The sequence below is a fragment of the Notamacropus eugenii genome, chromosome 6 (genome assembly GCF_028372415.1).
Source record: "Notamacropus eugenii isolate mMacEug1 chromosome 6, mMacEug1.pri_v2, whole genome shotgun sequence".
Lineage (NCBI taxonomy): Eukaryota > Metazoa > Chordata > Mammalia > Diprotodontia > Macropodidae > Notamacropus > Notamacropus eugenii.
The window spans coordinates 81,095,409-81,116,629 of NC_092877.1; the positions used below are offsets into that span (position 1 = coordinate 81,095,409).

The 21,221-nt window shown below is 35.2% G+C and overlaps 1 long non-coding RNA gene across 1 annotated transcript in view; it reads left to right on the forward strand.

Moving 5' to 3' along the window:
• LOC140511364 (uncharacterized) overlaps positions 1–21,221 on the forward strand; it is a 250,814-nt gene that overhangs the window by 158,676 nt on the left and 70,917 nt on the right. The gene's annotated exons all lie outside the window — the stretch shown is intronic.

Below are 21,221 nucleotides of genomic sequence, written 5' to 3' on the forward strand. Positions count from 1 at the left end.
CCCACAGGTGATAAGGGTCAGTGAGAGAGTCTTTTTGGGTGGCTGAGAGGGGAGCGGGGTGTCCCCATGGCTTGGGTCCCCTCGGGAGGCAGCAGCAGAGACAGCAGCAGACAGGGGCTCCCAAAGCAGGCAGGAGCTTGGATCCATTGTTGAAAGTCTCCACATAAACCCCCTGAGGGAACTGAGCCCTTTGAGGCTGCCCTGCCCCCACGTGAGCACCTGAACTTAATCTCACACTAAATAGCAGCCCTGCCCCCCGCCCAAAGCCCTGAGGCTGGGAAGCAGCATTTGAATCTCAGACCCCAAGCACTGCTGGGCAGATGTGGAGGCCAGGTGGGTGTGAAGAGGAATCTCAGAAGTCAAGTTACTGGCTGGGAAAATGCCCAGAAAAGGGAAAAAAAAAAATAAGACCATAGAAGGTTACTTTCTTGGTGAACAGATATCTCCTCCCTTCCTTTCTGATGAGGAAGAACCATGCTTACCATCAGGGAAAGACGGAGAAATCAAGGCTTATGTATCCCAAACATCCAAAAGAAATATTCCATGGACTCAGGCCATAGAAGAGCTCAAAAAGGATTTTGAAAATCAAGTTAGAGAGGTGGAGGAAAAACTGAGAAGAGAAATGAGAGAGATGCAAGAAAAGCATGTGTAAACACCTTGCTAAAGGAGACCCCAAAAAATGCTGAAGAAAATAACACCTTGAAAAATAGGCTAAGTCAATGAGCAGAAGAATGCTTTAAAAAGCAGAATCAGCCAAATGGAAAAGGAGGTTCAAAAGCTCATTGAAGAAAATAGTTCTTTCAAAATTAGAATGGAACAGATGGATGCTAATGACTTTATGAGAAACCAAGAAATCACAAAACAAAACCAAAAGAATGAAAAAATGGAAGATAATGTGAAATATCTCATTGGAAAAACAACTGACCTGGAAAATAGATCCAAAAGAGGCAATTTAAAAATTATGTGCCTACCTGAAAGCCATGATCAAAAAAAGAGCCTAGACATCATCTTTCATGAAATTATCAAGGAAAACTTCCCTGAGATTCTAGAATCAGAGGGCAAAATAAATATTGAAAGAATCCACTGATCCCCTCCAGAAAGAGATCCAAAAAGAGAAACTCCTAGGAACATTGTTGCCAACTTCCAGAGTTCCCAGGTCAAGGAGAAAATATTGCAAGCAGCTAGAAAGAAACAATTCAAGTATTGTGGAAATACAATCAGGATAACACAAGATCTAGCAGCTTCTACATTAAGGGATCAAAAGGCTTGGAATATGATATTCCAGAAGTCAAAGGAACTAGGACTAAAACCAAGAATCACCTACCCAGCAAAACTGAGTATAATACTTCAGGGAAAGACATTGTCTTTCAATGAAATTGAGGAATTTCAAGCATTCTTGATGAAAAGACCAGAGCTGAAAAGAAAATTTGACTTTCAAACACAAGAATGAAGAGAAGCATGAAAAGGTAAACAGTAAAGAGAAGTCATAAGGGACTTACTAAAGTTGAACTGTTTACATTCCTACATGGAAAGACAATACTTGTAACTCTTGAAACTTTTCAGTATCTGGGTACTGGGTGGGATTACACACACACACACACACATGCACACACGCACACACACATAGAGACACAGTGCACAGAGTGAATTGAAGAGGATGAGATCATATCTTAAAAAAATGAAATCAAGCAGTGAGAGAGAAATATATTGGGAGGAGAAAGGGAGAAATGGATTGGGGCAAATTATCTCTCATAAAAGAGGCAAGCAAAAGAGTTTTTGGTGGAGGGAAAAAGAGGGGAGGTGAAAGAAAAACATGAAGTTTACTCTCATCATATTTGACTAAAGGAAGGAATACAATGCACACTCATTTTGGTATGAAAACCTAGCTTACAATACAGTAAAGTGGGAGAGAAGGGGATAAACAGGGTGGGAGGGATGATGGAAGGGAGAGCAATGGGAAGAGGGAGCAATTTGAAGTCAACATTCTTGGGGAGGGACAGCATCAAAAGAGGGAATAGAAGCAATGGGGGGCAGGATAGGATGGAGGGAATTATAGTTAGTCTTACACAACACAACTCTTATGGAAGTCATTTGCAAAACTACACAGATATGGCCTATATTGAATTGCTTGCCTTCCCAAAGGGAATGGGTGGGGAGGGAGGGATGAAGAGAAGTTGGAACTCAAAGTTTTAGGAACAACTGTCAAGTACTGTTCTTGCCACTAGGAAATAAGAAGTACAGGTAATGAGGTATAGAAAGTTATCTGACCCTACAGGACAAAAAAGAAGATGGGGACAAGGGAAGGGAGGGATGATAGAAGAGAGGGCAGATTGGTGATAGGGGCAATCAGAATGCCTGGTTGTTTGGGGTGGAGGAAGGGGAAAAATGGGGAGAAAATTTGGAACCCAAAATTTTGTGAAAATGAATGTTAAAAGTTAAATAAATTAATTAAAAAAAAAAAAAGAAAATGTGAAATATCTCACTGGATAAACAACTGACCTGGAACACAGATCCAGGAGAGATAATATAAATATTATTGGACTACCTGAAAGCCATGATCAAAAAAAGAACTCAGACGTCATCTTTCGTGAAATTGTCAAGTAAAACTGCCCTTGTTTTCTAGAATCAGAAGGTAAAATAAATATTGAAAGAATCTATCAATCACCTTCTGAAAGAGATTCAAAAAGAAAAACTCCTAAGAATATTGTAGCCAAATTCCAGAGTTCCCAGATCAAGGAGAAAACATTACAAGCAGCCAGAAGATACAATTCAAGTATTGTGGAAATATGATCAGCATAGCTCAAGATCTCTAGCAGCTTCTATATTAAGGGATAGAAGGGCTTTGGAATATGATATTCCAGAAGTCAAAGGAACTAGGATTAAAACAAAAGAAAATCACCTACCCAGCAAAACTGAGTATAATACTTCAGGGGGAGAAATGGTCATTCAATGAAATAGAGGACTTTCAAGCATTCTTGATGAAAAGATCAGAGCTGAATAGAAAATTTGATTTTCAAATACAAGAATCAAGAGAAGCATGAAAAGGTAAACAGGAAAGACAAATCGTAAAGGACTTATGAAAGTTGAAATGTTTACATTCCTACATGGAAAGATAGTATTTGTAACTCTTGAAACTTTTTTCAGCATTTGGGTAGCTGGAAGGATAATACGCATATATAGAGAGTTGAATAGAACAGGATGATATCTAAAAAATAAAATAAATGGATGAGAGAGGAATATTGGAAGGAGAAAGGGAAAATAGAATGGGACAAATTATCTCTCATAAAAGAGCAAGGAAAAGCTTTTATAGTGGAGGGGGAGAGAGAGGAGGTGACAGGGGAAAAGTGAAACTTACTCTCATCACATTTGGTTTAAGGAGGGAATAATATGCACACTCAATTTGGTATGAAACTCTATCTCACATTACAGGAAAGAAGGGGAGAAGAGAAGTGGGGCATGGAGGGATGATAGAAGAGAGTGCAAATGGGAGGAGAGGGTAATTAGAAGTAAACACTTTTGGGGAAGGACAAGGTCAAAAGAGAGAATTGAATAAATGGGGAGCAGGATGTGATGGAGGGAAATATAGTTAGTCTTTCACATCATGACTTTTATAGAAGTCCTTTGCATAAGTGCACATGTATAACCTATACTGAATTGCTTGCCTTCTCAGCGGGGATGGATGGGGAGGGAGGAAGGGAGAGAAGTTGGAACTCAAAGTTTTAAAAATGAATGTTAATAATTGTTTTTACATGCAACTGGGAAATAAGAAATACAGGTCATGGGGCATAGAAATCTATCTTACCTTACAAGAAAATAGAGAAGATGGGAGGAGAATAGAGGAGAATAGAAGGGAGAGCAGAGTGGGGGAAGGGGTAATTATAATGCATGGTGTCTTAGGTTTCAAGAGTGGATAGATGGAAAGAAAATTTAGAACTCAAAATTTTGTGGAAATAAATATTGAAAACTAAAAATAAACATAAATTTGAAAAAAAAGAAAATTGTAACATGATTGAGTACTATGCCACATATTATGAAAGGTTAAGAAATGTTTCCAAGAGATGCAGATGAGGATGCTTCAGTGACTTGAAAAATTGCCTGACTTAAACCTTGTTTAAAAAAAAATAAACTCACTAGACTTTAATCAAAACTTGAAAAAAATGACTTCATCAAAGGTATACTTTACATTTGATTGTAGAAAACTGAAAACAAATAAATTAATAAATGAAAAAAGTATGCTTAATATCCAGTATGAAAAAGTAACATTTCATAACGAATTCAAGACTGTGTCAAAAACTTGTGAATCACTCATTAGGGGGTGGAAGGGCAAAAGGTAGTCAGAAATGAAAATTCTAGGCAAAAAGACAGTATATTAAGAAAAGAACATTTTAAAAGTCACGCGAACACATTTGTGAAAATCATGTTAAATAATTTAAAATAAGTGTTTTCAATAAAATGACAACAGCTTACATTTCTATAGAGCTATAAGGTGTGCTAAACCTTTACAAATATTATCTCATTTGATATCCATAACAACCCTACCTACCTCAAGAGCTAATGGAGATAGGTGCCATAATAATATCCATTTTACAGATGAGGAAAGTGAAAATATAGAGTTGTTAAGTCACCTCACCAAGGTAACACAGATAGTAAGTTGCTGAGTCTGGATTTAAACTCAGTCTTCCTGATTTCATTTCCTGTGCTCTGTCTCCTGTGCCAAAAGTGAGCACATATTGCATATTGATATTTTAATTATCTTAGTTATATAATTTAATGATTAAGTTATTTTACTTTGTTTAAAGTCATTTGCACACCACTCTAAATCCCCTTCTGTTGCAAATGAGGAAACTGAAGATTAAAGAAATGTATTCATTTGCCCATGGTTATGTGACTTGCTAGTATAGGAATAAGGATTTGAACCTAGTTGTCTCCTGGTTCTAAGTTAAAGTTGCTTTCTATACTAATGTACACATAGTAGGCACTTAATAAATGTTTATTTATAAAAAAGCTAAGTAACTTGATCAAAATTTTTAGATAGTTGAAGGCTTTCCACATGGAAGAATTATTCAACTTACTTTGGCCAATTCTTAGATGTTATATCAGACTAATGAATGACTTTCTAGTAAATAAAACTAAAATGCAATAGACTAGCTCAGCAGATAGTGAATTTTCTTTGAGGAGAGATATCCAAGCAGGAACTTGGGTTATTGACTTCTAAGGCATGTTGTAGAACATATTCATGCTTCAGACAGGGAATAGTGTAGAGAAAGAGGATGGCTAATTATATTACTTTAGGAAAGTTATTCATTTCCTCTGTGTCATCTATGAAATAGAGAGCTTAGAGTATGTGATTTATCAGGTTTCTTATAAATTATGCTGTGATCTATAGCCTTGCTACCTTTGCCCCCCACCTGGGAATGAGCTACAGTTTGACAATATTCTTCTAAAACATAGTACTAAACCTGAATGTAAAATCCCAGTTTTGGTCTGACCTGAGTACATGCAAAGGTTTTCCTCTCTTTTCTAGAAACTTTGTTCTTTATGCAGAACAAAATTTCATGAGCTTTTGTGGCTATCATATGGTATTGTTGGATCATAGTATGCCTGAAGTCTACAAATAACCAGAAATCCTATTCAAACGAACTTGTTTTTAAAGATGAGAATTTTAAAAAATATTTTAATTGCATATAAAAACTTATAACATTTCTTTTATAAAAAACATTGGAATTCCAATTTATCTCCCTCTCTCCCTCTCCTCCCACAACGTTGAAAAAATGAGCAACTTGATATAGATTATACTTGTGCAGTCCTGTCAAACAAGCATATTTCCATATTAGTCATGTTGTGAAAGAAAACAGACCAAAAGAAAAAGAAAGTTAAAAAAATTATGCTTCAATCTGTATTCAGCTTCCATCAATTCTTTCTCTGGAGGTGGTTGGCATTTTTTATCATGAGTCCTTCAGAATTGTCTTAGATCATTGCATTGTTCAGGCTATCTATATCATTCACACACGGTCACAAATATGGTATTGCTAATACTTAATGTGTTCAGTGTTCTCATGGTTCTACTTACTTTAGTTTGCAGGAGTTATTGTAAGTCTTTCTGGAAGCAACTTGCCCATCATTTTTTTAATAACAATAGTGCTCCATCACAATCATAAAACACAACTTGTTGAACTTGTTTTCCTAATTGATGGGCATCCCTTCAATTTCACTTCTTTGCCACCACTAAAATACGTTTTATAAAGTATTTTCATACATATAGGGGATCCTTTTCCTTTCCTATTTTTTTTGTCTTTGGACTGCACATCTAGAAGTGCTAAGTTGAAGAGCATGCACAGTTTTATACCATTTTGGGTATACTTCCAAATTGCCCTCTGATCAGTTCACAACTCCAACAAAAGTATATTAGTGTCCCAGTTTTCCCACATTCCCTCCAACATTTGTCATTTTCCTTTTTTTGTCCCTCAGACTTATTTTAATTTGCATTTCTCTAATCAAAAGTGATTTAGAGCACTTCTTAATATGCCTATAGATAGCTTTGACTTCATCTGGAAACTGCTTTTTCATATTCTTTCAACAGTCATCTATTGGGCATTGACTTGTATACTTGTAAATTTAATTTATATATTTGAGAAATGAGACCTTTATCAGAGAAACTTTTTGTAAAAAAATTTCCCCCATTTTCTACTTTCCTTCTAATGTTGGCTGCATTGGTTTTGTTTGCACAAAACCCTTTTTTTTAAATTTAATGTATAAGAAGTATCCATTTTATATGCCATAATGCTCTCTTTATTTTGTTTGGTCATAAATTCTTTCCTTATCCATAGACTTGAAACAAAATGGTGTTTGAGAGGAAATTACAAAACAGAAGAGCTCTTTATTTGTCAAATAATGCAAGATCACTATAATGATTTTTAAAATATTTATTAAACTTTCTTCTATTAAGTACTATAGATTTTCCCATCTTCATTTTTAAATTGCTTCAATCAGACAGATGCTTAAATGCAAATTAACACAATACTAAAAAGGGAATAACTTCAGAAATGTTCCTATTGTAGAGCTGAAAATGAGATTGTATATGGTCATTGAATTGTTCTGAAGCTTTTCCTTTTTGAAGTTGTCTTAATGACCTGTTTCTGCCCAGTAGTTTGGATCAGCTCTACAATTTGATTGTCAAGATAGTCCAAGAGTCCAACAGGGATGTTTTCCCCCTGAATAGTTGTTGTCTGACATCATATTGGGCACACTACTCTCTGATACCCAACCAGTCAACCAGCCTATTTTAATTACATATTTTTGTAGAAGTCCTTTTCCCCCTTACCAGTGTGGTCAACCTAAATATTCCCATTTAATCTACGCTCATTTAAAAATAAAATACTGTTCCACTTTTGTCATTTGCGTTGTTGCACAACTGAAATCACTCACCATAGGGGTCAAGTCTAATTTGCCCCAAACTTTGTCAACTTTCAGATTGTGTTAGGACAACTGCTACAGCTATGAATTGGGGTTCACCTTGACTGGTCTGAAAATGTGAGTGTATAATTTTGAAAGGCAGAGGATATAAATCCTCATCTTTACAAATGTCAGACTGAAATTAATTTTCTTTTTCCTTTTCCCTGAATATTCGTGGGGATAATTTGTTGACAGTCACCTGATTGAGAAAAATGTTTTGAAGTGTGTTTTACTTAAGTTTGTTGATTTTTATCACTACTAAACTAGATCACTTTAGAAGAGACCTCTTAAAGATATAATTGGTTAATTATGTTAATCTTGAAATATTTGTTTTTCTTACTCTGTAATTTAAAAATCCCACCCTCACCTATCTGGGGGATTTCTGTGTACTTTCTAACTGCTATTCCTCTCATTGGCCATATTATAAGGATGTTTATATTTGAGCAATGCATGTTCCTAGAAAGACAGCTAAGAATGTTAAAAATTATGACAGTAAGTTTTTCTACTAGATTATGAGTTCTTATAGTTTCCTCTATCCTTCAAATATTTCCTTTTATCCTGTAGCTCCTTCGATGTGGTATCATATCTCTCTGAAATCCGGCTTCTGTCCCCAGCACTCTATATATCTGGCTTGTTTTCACATATCTAGTGACTTCCTCTCAGAAAAATCCAATAGTTTCTTCTTCATATGAATCTCTTTGGGTGACTGACCATCACCTTCTTCCTGACAGTTTTGCTCATATCTAATTCTGAGCCAATATCTTCCCTCGTTCTTTTGAGGCTCTTTCAATAGCAAATTCAGTTTATTTGTTTTCCTACCAACTTTTCTTATTTTCTCTTCAGTCATCAAATATCAAGGTTTTCTAAGCAGAGCTGAACTGCTCGATTCATGTATCTCTCCTTCCAGTTGTGAATATACTGACTTCTTTCCTTAATATCTTTGCTGCAAAATGGAGACAAAGGGAGCCTCAGTGACAGGATTTCGCTAAGAGGCCAATTAACCTACTTTAGGACCAAATTTCAAAAACCATATCAGTAACTCAAAGTAGTTCCTTATTTCCTTCCATTTATTGATTCTTCTTTTATTTAAGCTTTGCTATCCCTCACTATTTTACTCTTTCCACCTCTCCTTGGGTGATATAATCCAGTCTTATGGTTTTAATCACCACCTCTCTACAAATGACTTCCAAGTCTATGTCTTTGCCTTTAACACCTCTATTACCTTAAGACTGATTTTCAACCAAATACTAAATAGCTCCATCTGGATGTCCTATTGATACATTTAACTCAACTTGTCCCAAAATGAAATCTTCATCTTTGCCACAAATCATAGTCTCATGGCAAACTTCTCTATTTCTGTTGATTGACCTAGCATGTTCTCAGTCATGCAGATTTCAAATCCTTGAGGCATCTTTGGCCAAGTTTTGAGTTAATCTGCTCTAAGGGAAATGGGTCACATTTGACTTATTGTGACTCCATTTGGGGTTTTCTTGACAAAAATACTGGTATGTTTTGCATTTTCTTCTCCAGCTCATTTTACAAATGGGGAAACTGAGGCAAATATCAAGTGACTTGAGTAAGGTCACATAGCCAATAAGTGTCTGAGGCTTGATTTGAACTCAGCCCTTCCTGATGCCTAGCCCAGCATTCTACTGTACTAGCTATCTTCCACCAGCACTCAATAAATTCTTCTTGATTGGATTTAAATTGATTTTGCTTTCAGTTGTATTTTTCTTGATTCATTTTTATGTATCTATAGCATATTAAAACTTAAAAGGTTTTTGATTTTTCTTTTTGTCCTCCGTATCATCAGTTCATCTTGAAGTTACATGCTATCCATCTTCAGTATTTCTATAAGTCAATGATAACACTTGGTGTGTATGTGTGTGTGTGTGTGTGTGTGTGTGTGTGTGTGTGTGGTGCATACACATACTTGTTTGTAAGCTACCTTTAAACTGGACTGATAAAGTGGCATAATTCTTATCATTGTAGAGCAAAGTAGATGCCTATAATATGTCTGAGTAATGGATGGACCTTGAAGGTAGTTGAAGTAGTGTTCTGTCTGAGAGAAAGCTTTGCAAAACAATGAGCCCATTTTTTAACTCTAGAAGAGAGATGACCTGAAGAAACCTCGAGCTCTTCCTGTTTGTCTTTTTATTTTTTTTTTCCAGCTTTCTTTGTGGCAAACATATTGAATTGTGTAAATAAAACAAAATAAAAAATAAGACCAGTGATATTGGGCCTATCTGGGGCAGTCAATTCTAGATATATGCTAATGAGTATGACAACATATCAGGAGTGTAGATAATATTTCATATAAAAGAAACCTTTTTAGGCATAGGTTTTAATTTTCTTTTGGTGGTTTCAGTCACATCAGATTATAAGTTGAACATTTAGTCAACTCCACTTCAACTTCATTTTTAAAAAATGCAAGCAATGTTTTATTTTCTTAACAATGCTAAGGGTTTTTTTTTTTGCTTTACTATTCACAAAAATTGTGATTGGTCTTTTCAGTAACTAATCTGCTTAAAATTTAATTAAGGCCATAAAGGAACAAGTTCTCTTATAATAAATGCTAATCTCTGGGCTGCTACATCAGACAAATATAATAATTGTTTTATGCTTCAAAATAATTTCCCAAGTTAAGAAACATTAGAAGTGACTTGCATATCTGATCTCTTCCTGGCTTTGGCACTAAAATTAAGATTTTTTAATTGTATAGAATTATCAAACTGACCCACATAGACATCTCTGATGTCTAGCATAGTAAGATGATTTTAAATTGTTTTTAGTCATCAAGTTAATGGTTTCAGAGAACAGTTATCCAATTTAATCTAAGTATGTGATTTATCAAATAATATATAAGCCATAAGGTCATCCTCAGAAATAATTTGAGGATATATGTGCGTACATATCTGACAGATCTTCATATGTTTTCATTCCTGTCTACAGATCCTGGGAAATAAAGTTCCACAGGTAACCATTCATAGGAAATTGATTTTATTCAGCAAAGTGCCTGATCATTGACTGGCAGAACAAAAAGTCATATTCAGGTCCTCTGGCTTTAAATCTACCTCTCCACGATTCCATAATAATATTCACTAGGAGTGTGTGTGTGTGTGTGTGTGTGTGTGTGTGTGTGTGTGTGTAATATTGCTTTCAAAGTGTACTAGATGCTTCTGTCTAGGACAAACAAATCCAAGGGATTTTTAAACATTCCACACATGGGGAGACAGCACAGGGGTTGATAGAATTCCAGTGGAGTCAGTAGATGCATTTATCAGTCATTCTATCTCTATTTACATGCTTTTGCTCGTACTCTGGATACAAGTTCATATCTAATAAGCTTTATTTGGTTAAAAATGATGCTAGGCATTATAACACATCATACCTGAATCTCCAATTTCTAAAGAAATACAGAATCGTAAGAAGAACTCACATATGCAATATTCTTTCCTCACATAAGGTCTATTTGGAAGTTAATGCAACAATGATTATACAAACTTGACAGATGAGAGACCTGAGGTACAAAGACTTACTGAGACAGTAGAGATAGTTAAGTATTAAAAGGTAAGAGCTGAACCTGATGTTACCATTTAAAGATCAACAATATCTACTCACTCTCTCTGATCAACTGTGAAACTTCCTCTGATCAAGCAATATTAACATACTTAGCCCTAAAACTATAATGGATTCAACCATCCATTCCTTCTTGGATTTATTCTGAAATAGCCTTGGTTTTGTGACCAATTACAGCAAATACTTTATGGCACCTGTAGGATTAAGGTTCAGAAATTTTAGATGAGATTGAGTGATGAAACTAATATTAGTTTTGGAAATTGAGAATGAGTATGAAAATCACTTGTGTTGATATCAGTATGAATAAGCATCTTGAGGTGAAATTGACAATGAATTACAGAATCCGTACATTTGAAAACATTGAATAGTCAAGGAAACATTATGAAGAATTGCATTCTACCCAACAGCTCACTTCTAAATATTTTACTTTTAGATATAGGACTAATGGCAAAGTATATGATAAAGAAAGCTATTTCAGGAAGAGGTATAGTTTGGGGTAAAACATGAGAACAAAGGCAAAAGAAGAGGAAGTCTTGTGATATAAATTCCTCCAAGAATTCTGTGATAAAAATCCTGCATTTGGGAATATATTTTAACATAGAATTAGTCTGTTAGTATCCATGTTTCATATACATTACATACACAAAGGCTTGTCTTTCAAATATATGTTATCATTTCAAATTTCGTTCTTTTCAGTACAAATAGAGTAGTGCAAATTTGTACTCAGTGCAAATACGGTAGATTCTAACGAGAGATAGTCAGATGTTCTTACAAGATGACTCCAAGGTTTAATTTACTTACATTCCAACTTGACCAGTGATGTCCTAATCATTCTTCATTTAGCTTAAAAGCCAGATATTTTGTCATGTACGTATATGAATTTTTTGGACTATAATGCCTTTTTATATGCACTGAAACTTCCTCTCCAATTCTGCATAGAACACACTTAAAATAATTTTCCACTTTGAGGTATCATATATAGAATGCATAAGGAGGCCCATGAGGTGTTTCAGAAACTAAAAACCACTTGGAATGAAGTCCAAAATTAACCTCTTTTCCTTCTGAATTTCATTCTATAATGAATAGTATAATAATGGGAACTTTCAAGTCAGAAATTAATTATCTTTGATATAATATATTTGTCATTATTAGTTAAAAATTTCAAAACAAAATATAATTTTATTTTTTTCTTCCATGCTCCACCAAAACCTTTTTCATTGGTATAATTATTTTCCCCGTTCAGATAATATTTTAATATCCTATGGTAATATAGGGCCATCATTAAGTTCAGTTTTCATGGTATGAATGAAAGCACACTTCATTGGTTTTACATTAAACTAAAATGTCAGTTGATATAGTCTGTTGTATGGAGAGGTAGGATAATTGAAAAAAAAGTCTTCCTGCCTTGGAGTCTGCTACCCTCATCTTGGCATTTGCAAGTCATTCCTATTTAACTTGCTAAATTATTTTGAAGCATAAAAATGTGAGTTATATTTGTCTAGCAGTTAAAATTTTAGTATTTATTTCAAGAAAAGTTGTTCACTTACATCCTCAGTTAACATCCTTCAAGTGAATTGGTTCTTGAAAATGTAAGTTGCTATTTCTCTGTATAATTAGTCAGGGTAACTTAATGAATTCAATGTTTTGTTTCGGTTGTATGATCCCTGGATATTAAACAGCTTCAGTTTCTTCATCTATAAAATGGGTGTTATAATATATACTTGAGATTATGTATGTGAAGTATTTTGCAAACTTTAAAGTGCTGTAGAAATGTAAATGGTTGTTGTCATTATTTTGATTTTGGCCTCAGGAATATATACACAATCTTACATGTTACATGTTAGGTAGCTAGGTAATTCAGTGGATAGTGTGCTAGACATGGAGTCAGGAGTAGCTGAGTTTAAAATCAGCCTCATTGACAGATTTTCTAGTAACATTGTATGGCTATGAGAGATGGACTCCAAGGAAAGCAGGGTATGACCGAATCAAGGCTTTTGAAATGTGGTTCTGGAGCAGACTTTTGACCCCTTGGAAAACATGGCAATCAAATCAGTTAATACATAGGGAAATTAATTCAGGCTATTCATGGGAAGGTCGCCTACTGAAGCTGAAGCTTAAATACTTTGACCATATAATGAGAAGATGGTACTCATTGGAAAAGATCCTAATGTTACAAAAGATTGAAGACAAAAGGAAAAGGAAACAGCAAAGGAAGAGATGGATAGATAGTTTCATGAAAACAGTGAACATGAACTTGGACAGACTTGAAGAGACAGTGGAAGATAGAATGGTCTGTGATGCTATGGTCCATCATGTCACAGAGAGTTGGACACAAAGGAATAAGGAAAATGACCTTGGGAACCTGGGCAAGTCAACTTGTCTTTATCAATCTAAGTTTCGTTATGTTTAAAATGGGGTAATAACAGCATTTCACAGGGTCGTTGTGAGGATAAAATAGAATGATATTTAAAAAACACTTTGCAAATCACATAGCACTATATCAATATTATTATAATGATGATTATATTTTATGAACAGAATATATATTGTAAAACTAATAGTTCCAGAACATTGCTGTTGCTTAGACTGTGGTCTGGATGCCATCATATTAAGACTCTGATTCCTACTTTCTAGGGGGAACACTTTAAGCTCCCCTACTCCCTCTCCAGTACAGCAAAACCAAAGCAAAATAAGAGAAATAAAAAAACCTCACCCATCTGCTCCTTTGCCAGATTTGGACCTATCATTTCTCCTTTTCTATGGCATTTATGCACATCTTCCAGACTTCTTCCAGACTTTCATCGTTCACTTGCATTATAATCCTCCCACCTTCTGCCCATATGTGCCCCACAGGGAGGTGCTTGGTTTAAGGATGTGTGACCTATAGGACTCCCAGAAGGAATGGCAACACCACAAATTTGTGCAAAGAATGGATTAGGGCAGGCCTGGAGAATGGGGAGATGGGGAGAGGAATCAGCAGCAAATGGGATTCATCATTTAGTAAACTGGCCACTGCTATTGTTTTTGTTACACATAGTAAACATAAAATTTAGCCTTCCCTTAGTCCTTTAGCCACTCTATCTTTTCATTCCATCCTTTTAAAATTTTCTTACACTTTACTACAGTGGAAGAATCACTGGAGTTAGAGGATATGAATTTGCAACCTAGCTGTGTCATTTATTACAGGTGATCCTGAACAAATAAGTTCACATCTCTGGGCGTCAGTTTCTTGTTTAGTAAAATGAAGGGTATAAACTAAATGGGCTTCATATTTTTTCCAGCTCTAAATCTGTGCATTTATGAACTATCCTTGTGTTTCTTCTATGTTCTATTGCTTACAGAAACATAGCTTTCTCCTGAAAATCTAACTTCTTTTGACACTTTCTCCAAGACTAGCTCCTCCTTCTTTGATACCACCAGACACACAGTCATATCTTTTGTTTCCTACTACTGCATCCTTTATTCAAACAATCATTCTGCCACCATCCCTCAGAAAGCTCTTCTTCGAAGTTCACTCTGGGTAGATAATCATGACTCTCGTTTTTGGAAGTCTGCCTTCTCACTAATATATTCATTATCTGACTCAAAATCTTCTTTGCTCCAACACTCCTTATTACCTCTGTTTCTGGTTGATCCCAGCAAGACACAAAGGTGTAGCTGTTCCCACACTAGTTCAAAAGAATTGGTTCCAATTACCAGAATTCCTAATGGCGACTTATTGGGCTTATCATCTTGAATATAACAAAACTTATTTTGCTGTAAGTTGTAAGATTTGTAAGCATATTAACCACATAAAAATAAAGAGGTTCAGGTATATATACATAGCAATAATAGAGTCCAATTTTGTTTGTCCTAAAACAATGTCTTATTGCAGGGTTCCTAGTTTCTAGTTTCCTCTACTCGCTTCCTTATGTCTCTTCTGTTTTTCTTTCTCTTGATCTTTTAGAAATCAATCTTTCTAGATCCAGTGCATTTCTTTTCTTAGCCAAGGGCAAATGATTCTGTGCTCCATGTAAGCACTATTTTTGTTGTTTTAATTATTGTTGCTTACTGGACTTGTTACTTAGAATATAATATTTTGATCATAACCAAGGAATTACTACAACGTTTGTGTGCATGCATAATGCCAAATAAAACATATACAGATATTTTGACCATGAGAATGAATTCTTCATTTATTCAAAATAGATAGCTTGAAATTTTCATTATATTAACACAGCACTTTTTTCTTTTCTAAAAGTATTTTACTTTCTTTCCAATTATATGTCAAGATAATTTTTAGCAATTATTTTTGGTAAGATTTTATATTCTGAATTTTTCTTCCTCCCTTACTCCTTTCCTCTCTTCCTAAAATGACAACTTGATCTAGGTTACACATGTGCTATCAAGTAAAATGTATTTCCATTTTAGTCACAGTTGTGAAAGAAGAAAGGTCAAAAGAAAAAAAAAACACAACAGAAAAAAATGAAAAAAAAAATGCTTCAATCTGCATTCAGAGTCCATCAATTCTTTATCTGAATGTGGATAGTATTTTCCTTCATGAGTCCTTTGTACTTGTCTTGGGTCGTTGTGTTGCTGAAAAGAGTTAAGCCATTCATAGTTGATCATCATATAATGTTGCTGATACTATGTATGATGTTTTCCTGCTTCTGTTCCTTTTTCTTTGCATCAAATTGTAAAAAGTCTTTCCAGGTTTTCTTCTGAAATCTGCCAGTTTATCTTTATTGCATAATAATATTCCATTATATTTACATACTACTTCTTCATACATACTTGTTCAGCCATTCCCCAGTTGATGTGCATCACTTCAATTTCTAATATTTTGCCCACATGAAAAGGTCTATTATAAGTATCTTCGCATATGTAGGTTCTTTTCTCATGTTTTATGATCTCTTTAGGATAGAGACCTACTGGTGCTATTGCTAGATCAAAGGATATGCACAGTTTGGTTGCCCTTTGGCCATAGTTTCAAATTGCTCTCCAGAATGATTGGATCAATTCACTACTCCACTGAAAGTGCAATAGTGTCCCATTTTTCCACATCTTCTTCAACATTTATTACTTTCTGTTTTATTGTCATATTGGCCAATCTGACAGGTAAGAGGTAGTACCTCAAAGTTGTTTTAATTTACATTTCTCTGGTCAAAAGTAATTTAGAGCACTTCTTCATATGCCTACAGACAGCTCTGATTTCAGTCTGAAAACTGCCTGTTCATATTCTTTGACCATATATAAACTGGGGGATGACTTGTTTTCTTATACATTTGATGCAGTTCTCTATATATTTGAGAAATGGAGCCTTTAACAGTGCTCCTTGATGTAAAAATTGTTTCCCAGCTTTCTGTTTTCCTTCTAATCTTGGTTGCATTGATTTTATTTGTGCAAAAGCTTTCTAATTTAATATAATGAAAATTATTTATTTTACATTTCATAGTGTTCTCTGTGTCTTGTTTGGTCATGAACCTATGATACACTTAACTTTTGCTTTGATCATGTGGATGCTGTACAACTTGGTGCATATATGCCGTCTGGAATTTTATGGGCCATGACCTCCAATCCTTTAATATTGCAGCTGCCAAGTCCTGTATGATCCTGATTGTGACTCCCTATATATGAATTGTTTCTTTGGTCACTTGCAGTAATTGTTTCTTGACCTGATAGTTCTGAAATTTGGTTAAATTGTTCCTTGGGGTTTTTATTTTGGTATCTCTTTCTGGAGGTGATCAGTAGATTGTTTTTCAGTGCCTATTTTGCCTTCTACTTCCAGGCTATCAGGACAGATTTCCTTGATAATTTTTTGAAAAATGTTGTCCAGATCTTCTTTTTGATCATACTTTCAGGTGGTCCAACAATTCTGATATCATCTTTCCTGGATTTATTTTCCACATAAGGTTTTTTTTTTTTTTCAGTGAGGTATTTTACATATTCTAGTTTTTCATTTTTTTAGAATTTGTTTGGTTGATTTTGTCATCTCGTGGAGTTGTTGGATTCTACTTGCCCACTTCTAACTTTGAAGGCATTGTTTTCCTCGATTTTTGTAATAACTTTTCCATTTGCCTGAATTTAAAACTACATCCCATTTTTGAGGAGGTATGTTTCCCCATAGATGTTTTAAACATCCTCTTCTGAGTTTGGGTCTTCATCTTCCCTGTCACCATAATAATTTTCTGTGGTCATATTATGTGTTCTTCTTCTTTTGCTCATATTTTTTGGCCTTTTTTCCTTTCTTTTAGATTTGAGCTGGAAGATTCCTTTTTCATGGTGGTTCTAGGTACTGGAATCTATCCTTTCTGCTGGCTATGCTAAGGCACATTGTGTGTCCTGGTGTTGGTGTTTGCCTGCTCTATTACACTGGGCATAAGAATCTCCTGCTGGTTTGCTTAAATAGGGCTTGCTGCTGCTCTCCTGACATGCTTCCTGTACTGGACTGTGTTCCCCTTTTGTCTGAGTGAGACAGACCTTTTTTGTCAATATTCCAAGCTTCTTGGGTTAAATGATCATTTCACTCCATCTTTTTGCTAGTTCTTCATGATTTGTTTTGGGGTGCTGTTTTATGGTTGTTTGGAAGTGAATGTGTGAGAGTTACAGAGACTTACTGCTGCCTTGGCTTCTAGAAGTATTCTACACAACATTTTGATATCCACAATTATATAACAGAATCGCCAAATTTCAGGCTTGCAAGTCACTTAATCTACCATCTGTTTCAACTCACACAGGGAAAAAAAGAATCCCTACCAAACTACACTAAACAAATAAATGATTTCTCACCTTTTACTTGAAGACTTCCAATATGAGGGAGGCCACCACCTCCTAAAGGCCACCCATTCTCTTGTAGGCCAGCTCCAGCTATTATTAAATATTTCCGGATGTCAAGCCCATATTAGTCTCTTCATAGCTTCTACCCTTTGGTTCTAGTTTTGACTCTGGGGGCAAAAATGACAAGTCTAATTTCTGAATTATATAAAAAGCCCTTCAAGTACTTGAAGGGGAAAGAAAAAAGAGCAAATTTGTTGATGGAATGGTGGTATGATGGTGTATTTGGCTTAATTTAATGTTAAACACTTAGTGTCATGGGAATGTCTTTCAATCTATGTGCACGTGAATTAATTCAATTTATACAAATATCAAAGAGTGGCAAATATATACTTTGAACTAGATCGCAGAGTACCTAACGTAGAAGTAGTCTGAGATGGCTTTCTTCTTAGTATGTCAGCATACACGTTCACACCTGGGCAATGCCTAAGTCTCTGGTCATTGGTGGAGTAAATGATCACAGGATTACATGATGCTCTCTTCCTGAGAGGAGGAGCTTGATAAAGGTTTTGGGAAGAGAGGTTTCATCGGAGCACAAGCAGAGACACATTTTATGTCAGACTTTCTTTAAGGATGGAGACAGAGATGGAGAGAGAGACAGAAAGAGACAGAGAGAGGGAGACAGGGAGAAACAGAGACAGAGACTGACACAGAGACAGAGAGAGACAGACAGACTCAGACAGACAGAGACAGACAGACAGAGATAGACAGATTGGTTGACTTTAGGAAGAAGCTGACATATACCTTAGTGAAAAGTCAAAAGAAACCATTCTTATTACTTCTGCTCATGAAAACACAGAAGTGGGACAATACTCTTTAATAATGAGGACAGTCTTATTCAAACATAAAGGCTTGAACCCTGGGTTACACCATTAAAAGATGTTGCACCCCCTCCATTTAGATGTGACTTAGTTTAAGGAAGTTTAATATAATAAAATCTATGCTTACAAGGTAAATAAATAAGAAGGTAACAAGATCTGAAGCTGGAATAAACATTAAATATAATTTAGTCTGACTCTGTCCTTTAGAAATACAGTTCAGGTAAGGACTTGTCCAAAGTCATTCAATCTATAATGGTCTTCTTCAAAAACGAAGGATGAACACAACCACAACAGAGTCAGAAAGTAAATATAAGAAGCCCAACTCCAAATCTAATGTTCTTTTCACTATATTACGTAAAATATTGCATTTTAAAATTTAATATTAAAGGAAGAGGCTGGCATTCTTATTAAAATGTGATTTAATGTGCAAAAAATGATTTGTGGATTAATTTATGTTACTGTTGTTTTCCATTCTGAAATGGATTGTATACATTGCATAATACAACAGTGTTATTTTTATGTTTGTTAATATGTAACAAATCTCTCTTTCTGAATTATGAGCTCTGTGAGACGATGGAATCATCTCATCATTTACTGTGCATTCTTCCTAACACCTAAATCTAGGCCTTTTGAAAAAAGTAGGTGTTAATAAATGGTTGTCTGATAAAACAAAGTTCAGCCATATGTGATCAAGATTCCTCATTCTGTCAATTTTACAGACTTTAAAATGTCATTTATTCTCAGTTTTCCTCTAATGAATTGAAGGTGATACATTGAGCGAGTATTGCTCAAGAAAGCCAGGCAGCTTAATTAACTTCACAAAGCAAGCCCATGACAGTGTTGGGATTACAATTTGAATTGTGACTCATCTCATCCTAGGCTTAATGGACTGCACCAAACTGATTTTCCTTCCACAGTTTCATCTAAAGACCCTTTCTGAGGATGTGGCACTTACACCTCTTCTCACCAGTGATGGAGATTAATCACTTCCTGAAATTGTAACTTGTCCTCATAGGGAGTATGAGGTTACTGAATGATACTGTTTAGCCTTCTGAGTCACCGTCTTTCTGAGTACATAATGTTTTATGTCAAGATAGCATAAAACAGGTGCTCAGAATAGCATGTATCCACAAACCAGAGAACAGAAGTATTTTTTTCTTCCTTAAGTACATGAATTGCCATCCCACGCTTGTATTCACTACTCTACTTCTCTCCAGTTTCTTTTGCACCCACGGACTCAGGGCTTCTGGTTCAGTACTTAACTGCAAGCAATCATTTCAAATTTTTAATTTGTTTTCTCATTTGTTCCTTACATTTTAATAGCCCCCATATTGTAAGTGATCAATAGGAACCATCAGCACGGTTAAAAACACAACAAAATAATCAATTTCATGAAGAGTCATTCTACATTCTACAGTCTATATTGTTTAGCCTGGGAGGAAGGCTTCCTGGGCTTGGAATCTAGAAATAGAAGAAAGAAAATTTAGGAAACTAGCCTTAATGTTCAAGAGACCTGTGTTGTTTCACTCACAGGAAGATATAATGGACTAGTGATAAGAATATTGGATAAGAAATTAGACTATCTCGTCTTGAATTCGAGTTCTGTTCAATTCTTCCCATGTGACCTTTGGCAAGATATTTTATCTTTTCAGGCATCAGTTAAATATGGAATGATGGTGATGGATTAGATGAAGTCTAAATTCTATTCCAGACCTAAATGAGAGGAAATTCTGAAGACACTAGGATAGTTATTATCAACTATTGAAAGGGCATTTGTATGGAACAAGTTTGTTTTACATAGTTACAGAAGGTAGAACTAGGTTCTGTAAATGGAAGTTATAGGAAAGGAAAGAATGATCCACTCTAAGGAAATATTTTTTTTACTGTTATGCCTAATTGGTAATGTCTGTCTTCTAAAGTACAAAGTTGGGGTATTTGGACAGAGGCTTAATGAGCATTGGACAACTGTTCAGAGGGGATTCATGTCTTGGATGGCAGGTTTTGTTAGATCACTCTATGATCCTCACGAATCTTAAGATTCTCTAAGAAAGTCATTAAATCTTTTATCGTTTTGTCTTTTTTATCTTTGTGTAGATTACCTCCCTAAATTCTGGTATGCCATAAGTTTATTTTAACACAATTTAGAATTAGAAGCCTAAAGTTTTTCTCAAGCTGGTCAATTCATTGTACCAGTTCAAGTTTTTGGTTAATATTCACACACATTTCCAAAAGACACAAGAGAATCTGAGCCCCCATTTCCAAATCTTAATGGCTATTTGCTAGTCTGGAGATATGTCTAACAGATTCAGAGATGAGATGGATTGCACTCAGTGTTAGGTAAATATGGTCATGTTATTCATATGAAAATGGTAGTGATCCTGGGGTCAAAGTAAGACTATGTTAAGAAACAAAAAAAAATCCCCGCTAAAAACAAACATCACTGAAAAAGAGTAATTCTGCTAAGGAAAACTAAGTTATAACATTCTCTAATATTTCTCTGAAACTCTTAAGATAACTTCAGGACCTAAATGTTTCTGTATTTGGGAAATACTAGAA